A 6544-nucleotide genomic window follows, 5' to 3' on the forward strand; every position below is an offset into this window, starting at 1 on the left:
GGATGCAGCAGGAGGGACAAGGTCAGTGCCTCCCCAGCAGAGCTCTGCTCACAGCTGAGAGTAAGGATTTGTCCAAAATGACATGATTTTAGACCAGCCTGAAAAACCATTCCTGGCAATTTAAACACTTCTCTTTTGTAGTGAGAAAGTACAGTACAAAAACTGACTTCCCCAAAGGCTTCCTGGGCCATTTCCTCACCTCACAGAGCTGGTTTCCTTCTGCAAGGCACAAACTCTTCATTACAAGGAGCAGAGTATTTTTAGGAGCTCTGGGGAAGGGAGCCAGGCAGAGCAGGTCCCTGCTTTTTGCCTGGTTTCCTAGGGAGCAGCGTTTATGGAGCTGTGCTGGCTCTGTGCAGGCCACGTGTCTGCCAGGCCTTCCCAGTGACTTTGTATCATCTATGAAATGTCAAATTTGATACAAAGCCAGCAGGTTCCAAGGGTGTTGGCTTCCTAGAGGTAGACAGGTGGAAGGTGGGGGAACCTTTTAGCTCAGGGAAATCTCAGCGTGTTGTCTGGGCTTATTGGACATCAGAAAATGCAAACTGGAGCTCAGCCAGGTGAGACCTGTCCCCAGGAGCCCCAGCTTCAGTGAGCCGAGGCCACGCTGCCTGTTTGATCTCCATCCCTGCTCCTGCAGGGTGCAGGCTGGTGAGGTTTTTCTGAGGGAGGGAGGCAGGCCATAACACATAAATGTGAGATGTGTATGTTACACACTGACAAAGCATCAGTAATACCACGTGCACATTTGTGTGTGTGTGAGTGAAAACCAGGGCGTGTTCAGGAGACAGAATCCAACCTGTCTGTTTTCATCAGTGGGAAGTTTTTCTGAATAAGGGTGTCAAAATATAGGCACTGCTGTACAGACTCATCTCTGCTTTGGAGGTCACAAAGTTCTTCAAAGAACTGCACGCGTGACTTTACGCTGGGAAGGAGCTTTATTGGCTCTAGAGGGAATGAGCACATAAATTGTGGAACATTTGTAATCCTGATCCAGGCCAATCCAGAGGAGATCTGCAACGCTATCAATAAAGCAGGAGAATATTATGAATTAGTGCATGATAAACGAGCTGATGGGCTGGCAGCTGATCCAGTCAATACATTGAAATGTTGTCACTGATGCTAGGATGAAGTGCTTTGATGCTGGTGTTCCCTTGATTTGGCAATGGGATTTTTGTGGACATGCTCATCATCATCATCCTGATGGGCTCCCAGAGGAACCACCCTTTTTCTCTGGAAAAGTGGGACATATTAAGGAAGCACCTGGTGCTAAAGCCATCTCTCTTCAGTCCTCCATCTTTTTTCTTCAACAGGAGTGAAATGCCATTTGAAAACAAATGTACTGCATCTTACCCTGCTTTCAAAGATTATGATGGTGATGGGGAAAAGAAGTGGCTTTTAAGCTGGGTGTTTCCTGTTTGGTTTTTGCTTGATTTTAAAATACTATTTCCTTTCCTTTTCTCCTTGCTGAGCCAACACTGGCAAATCTTAGAAAGGAACACTGAAACACCCATTTTCTCAGCAACACGGGGGATATTGCCGCGTAATGGATGGCCTTATTTTCTCAGACTTGTCCTTGGGGTAGATGTAGCAGGTTGGGGTGTTTACAGACAATAAATGCCAGTTCTGTGTGGAGGAGTGGGAGAAGAAACTGGGGCTGAAAATATTTCATCGGCCTGTATGAAAAACCTTAAAGCTGGTGCTGAGAAAAATAATTATCTTTAAGCAAACAATTCCACTTGGAATAGTTAACACCCCAAAAGCATTTCCAGCCACTTAGCTCAGGGGTGCTCTTTCCACGCTCTCTGATTCAGTTGATTCCCTGTGTTCCTCCAGCTGGAGTTGTAAAAATGACAGGAAAGATTAAATAAATGTATCCCATCAATTCCTCCGTGGCCCTTTGGTAGTCAGCTCTTCTGTACAGATTTCTTGATGTCTTGAGGCAAGCTGTCCCATGGACTTTCCTGGGGACCACACACAGACACTCAGCTTCTTCTGGCATTTTTTTCTTCTAATTGCCCACCTTCTAAAAAGCAGCCCTTGCGCTTCTCCAGAGTGGCAAACAACTTCCTTTGAATAGCTCGGATGTGCTCGGCTACCAGGGAATGGCAAATCAACAGAAGTGCCTCTGTTGTGCCTTTTGCTCCTCACAACATATGAATGCTATGAGAAAACAGACACAGTAGTGGGGCTTGTTGCCTCCACATGCACGTCTGAGGCTGTATCCATATGAATCCTGCTCCCCTGCCCAGTTTGGGGAGGCTCCGACCAGGAGCGAGCGCTTCCGAAGGCAGACGGGTTACGTGCGTTCCCACACGCCGTGTTCTTGAGGCAGAGACAAATTCCTGCAGTTACATAAGATGTTGGGCTTGAAGCTTTGCATAATTGTGTTCTCTATCATTTCGATCTCAAGTGTTCTTAAATTTTGCTTTCCTGGCCAATGCAGTTTATTACAATTAACTTGTAATCTGCTGCACTGGGCTTTATCATCTCTTCACTTGAGACGGGAAGCAATTACAGATCTTTGAAAGAGATGTCCTACTTAGGCACAGCAAAATGTCTTTCACAGGATGCCGTGTTTTATAAGAGAGGATTTAAAACTGTGATAACATCCTGGAGTGCAAACCTGGGAACTTTGTCCTTCCTGAGCTGTGCTGTCTCCCATCGATGAAGCTCTGTGCAGTAGCTGGAGCGGGTACTGAGGGATTGGGGTTCCTGTCCCTGGCTTGCCATGTGCCACACCAGGCTCACTTTGCATCTAAAAACAGTCACCCAGGGCCATCTGAGATGCCACTGGGTATCCAAAACATCTGCAGACATGGTTCTGGCCAATAGGAGGTTTTGCCCTTCAGTACAGGGAGCTTTGGCCAAACAGGACCCCCAGAGGTGTCTCAGAGGGTGTTGGGTGCTTTCTTGAAGAGACTGAAGGGGCTTCAATTTCCAAAGCCAGACCAGCTCTGTGGCAAAGGGCTGATGCTGGATGGTTGGTCCTGTGAGTTCTCCTTGGAACTGTTTGGGTTTGACCCTGAGGACCAAAATCAATCCCCTGAAGCAAGTTATGGCTGGAATTCCTGTGTTGGGGCCCGTGTATTTGGCCCTGAGAGGGCTGGATGGATGCTTCGACTTTTTGGGAAAGCCCACCAGATGGAGCTCGTGTTTGACGGATCAAGCTCCAGCAGGCTGCTGCACGAGCTGGGAGAGCAGGACATAGACCTGGATTGTTTCAGTAACAGGGGTGAGCTGAGCAAGCCTAGCTTCCCGAGCACTTGCTTGTAACAGGAAACGTTCAGCGCTAAAGATGCGGGAAAAGGAAATGTGTTTTTGCAGCTAGACGTGCTTGGAGCTTTCACTGATGTTTTAATTTTCTTGTCACTGTCTTATTTTGCAGAACGGCTTTAGCACTCATTCCCTCAAATATATCTGTCCCTTAGTGTGCTTCTCATATATAATTATAACTATGCCCCTTAGCTACTAAATCAGTGTAAAATCAAAGCAGTGGAAAACTTCCTTAATGGTTTTAAAGGAAAAAAACCCAAACATTTGGGGAGTGAAAAGGAAAAGTATTCAGCCTTAAACTTAGTTACCTAAAAGACAGCTAATAAAACTTTGGAGTGTGGCAAAGAAAGCAGAAGTAAGCATGTCTTAGTCTGCAAAGTTTTCTGAAAGGTGCAGTCCATGAATTCAGAGGTCCAGCTACACGTCATTGCCACGCTAATTTTGGTGTGCGCGTCACCTCTCAGACTTGTGCTTCAAAAGCTTTTAAAAACACGTTTTTAGAAGTACATTTGTTATTTGTGTAATCAGACTGCTCCAGCAATACATCAGAGAGCAGTGTAAACACTCTGGCTGTGAGGACGTGGTGCTTATCTTCAACATGGGTGGTACAGGCACTGGTGAGCTTCGGCCCCCGCTTCGCGCAGCCCGAGGTGGCAACAAGTCACGTTCTGCATGGAAAACAAAGCAAATGGATACCACTCATTTCACCTCCTGATGAGACAGACAAGTTCTTGCAGTACACCTCTGTTCCCTGCCGCTCATCCTGGTGGCACTGGGGACATCCTGGGAGTAAGGTAAAGCTGAGTTTGACTCACTTGCTATCAGATTTATTTCAAGCTCCACCAACCAACCAAAAAATGTGTTCATACTGAACAGCCTTTAATTTCAGCCAGCATGAAGCAGGACCTCCTGCCTCATGCCATGGGATTTCTCGCTTTGTGAGACAAAAACCAGTCAGGTGAGCTTTTATTCTAAATCATATAGGATGAGCTTGCCTTCGGTAATGCCTTTAGATGAACCATTCTGTAGCTGGCCATCCCACTCTGTCATTGCCTGGAGCTCTCCTCCGCTGTGTGTATGTGAATGCCAGCACACAAAACATCCCTGCTAATTGCTGAGTGCTGCTGGATGTAGTTGGGTAGGAAAAAAGGAGCATATGTGCTTTAACAGGGCTGGATGTGTGCTTTGAGTGCTGGTTGTGGTTCTGCAGTAGCCAGATGTGGCACCATGCTTAATTTAACCTCTCTTTGTGTTGTTACAGCCTGTAGTGCAGACCTTGAAAACGGACATAGTTGGAACCTGGGGCTCCCCAAAGGAGAAAGGTTTGTTCCCTCATTGCTCCCTATCAGTAATGACAAAGAATCAAATCTTAGCTCTGCTGTGTTTCGGGTTCTCCCAGTAATGGTATCACTGGTCAATACTGATAATTTCTCTTCTGCTCTTTTTTTCTCCATGTTTTCTGTCTATTCAGTAAATTGCATATTCCAGTTTCCTGGGAATCCTGGGTGCCATTGGTTAACCAGAAGGGAAGAAGTCTCCGTCTTGAAATGGGAGCTGAGGATATCAAAAGCTGGTCCTCACTTTGAGGGAGGAAGGAGAAGTAGAGGAGGTTGATGCTGTGGATTTCCCAGTGGCCTGGAAGGAATTAGGAGATTACAGGCTCCCCTTGTCTGTCCTGTGTAAAGGTAAATCCTTCTCGATCAGGTGCCATCACATAAACCCAAAATCAGTTCTTCAAACCCATTCCAGTCTTCTAGGTTTTGCAGTGTTTCGTGTTTCACAGGCAACCACTTACAGAGTCCTCAAATTGGCCCTAAAAATTGCAATTACTGCTTTTGCACTGAGGATTTATGAGGAGCAGAATGTCCTATTTGCCCATGTGTGCAGAGCTGAAGGTAAGGGCACGTGAAGCATTAAATGCAAAAAAAAACATTAAAAAATTTAGCATTTAGTTTCAAGTGCCATTTTTGAACAGCTGATTCTTGTTGCTCCACTGTGTGAGTGTGTAAATTGTGGTGGGAACATAGTGACTTAAATCACCACTTTGCAGTGACATGTCTGAAACAATTACTCTTTGAAGACAGGAATATAACAAGAACTCGGGTCTGGGCTGTGTCTGTGGGAACACTTTCTACCAAGAATTAAAGGATGCGTGTTCTAGATCAAAGTAGCCTATACTTCATATTATGTCTAATTACCATACCATTCATCTTTATTAAATTCATTTGTTTTAATTAAAAGAATAGATATTTTGCATCAGAGTTTACGGGGTCTGTTGGGCACTTGAGATTAAATCAATGGTTTGCTAACAATTTTATCTGGAAAGTAGATTAGATTATTTAAATTATGCAAAGCAGCATCGTTTTTCTTTCTCAGTAGAATGAAGTAATGATTAAGAAATAACGCTTGAAGCATGAAAGCTCTGCTTGTCATTATTTTTCATATTCATATTTGGGATTTTAGAGTGAAATTGTTCATCTCCAGACTGGTTTTATTATATTGAATTTGGCAAAGTAGAAGAAGTGCTGCAGTAGTGTCTCACAGAAGGTGTTTTCCAATGGTGATATGGAGGATGCCAGTGCTGGATGCTGGACTCAGTTGGACCGTATTTTAGATTTGTATTGTATTTTTGTGCTGTTGGAGCAGTAAGTCTTGTTAATCAGTTCATAAAACAGTAGGATAAAAAAAATGCACTGAAGGTGTAAAACAGTCAACGCCAGAAGAGTTTAAAGAGTAGCTTAATAAATAAAACATAATTGGATAAAATAGGCAAGTAATAAGTTGAGGGCAGCCCAAATGTGTAATTTCTTGTGGTCAGTGGCTATGCATCAGTTTGCACTGCATCTGCGTGAAGCCTGGAGGTGTTGTGGAGTTGCATTAACAGTGCTGTGCTGTTGAGGTGCCTCGTTTTATCCTGCTCCTGCCAGCACTTCCAGGGGACACAGGACAAATGCTGGGTTCCGTCGCGAGCAGCGCGCCCACCGCTGCACGTGCTTTTGATTTCCCTCAGGAGAGGGGAAGGAAAATGCCTCTTCTTAGGAAAAGAAACCAGGATTGGGGCTAGCAGGGAGCCAGCCATGAGTGCTGGGCATGGTGCTCCCTGCCTGCCTGCCCAGCTGTGCTCATGGAGCAGCAGCATGTGGGGGGAAGGTGTTGGCTCAGGCCCACGCTCTGCCCGGCCCCACAAGGCTGTCACCTCTGTCACAGGTCAGTGCTTCAAACAGCACCCACCTGCTCCCTAAAGCTCAGCAAAAAACCCTCTTCTTCA

Source organism: Corvus brachyrhynchos, unplaced genomic scaffold, assembly GCF_000691975.1.
Source record: "Corvus brachyrhynchos isolate BGI_N302 unplaced genomic scaffold, ASM69197v1 scaffold105, whole genome shotgun sequence".
In the NCBI taxonomy this organism is placed as follows: Eukaryota; Metazoa; Chordata; class Aves; order Passeriformes; family Corvidae; genus Corvus; species Corvus brachyrhynchos.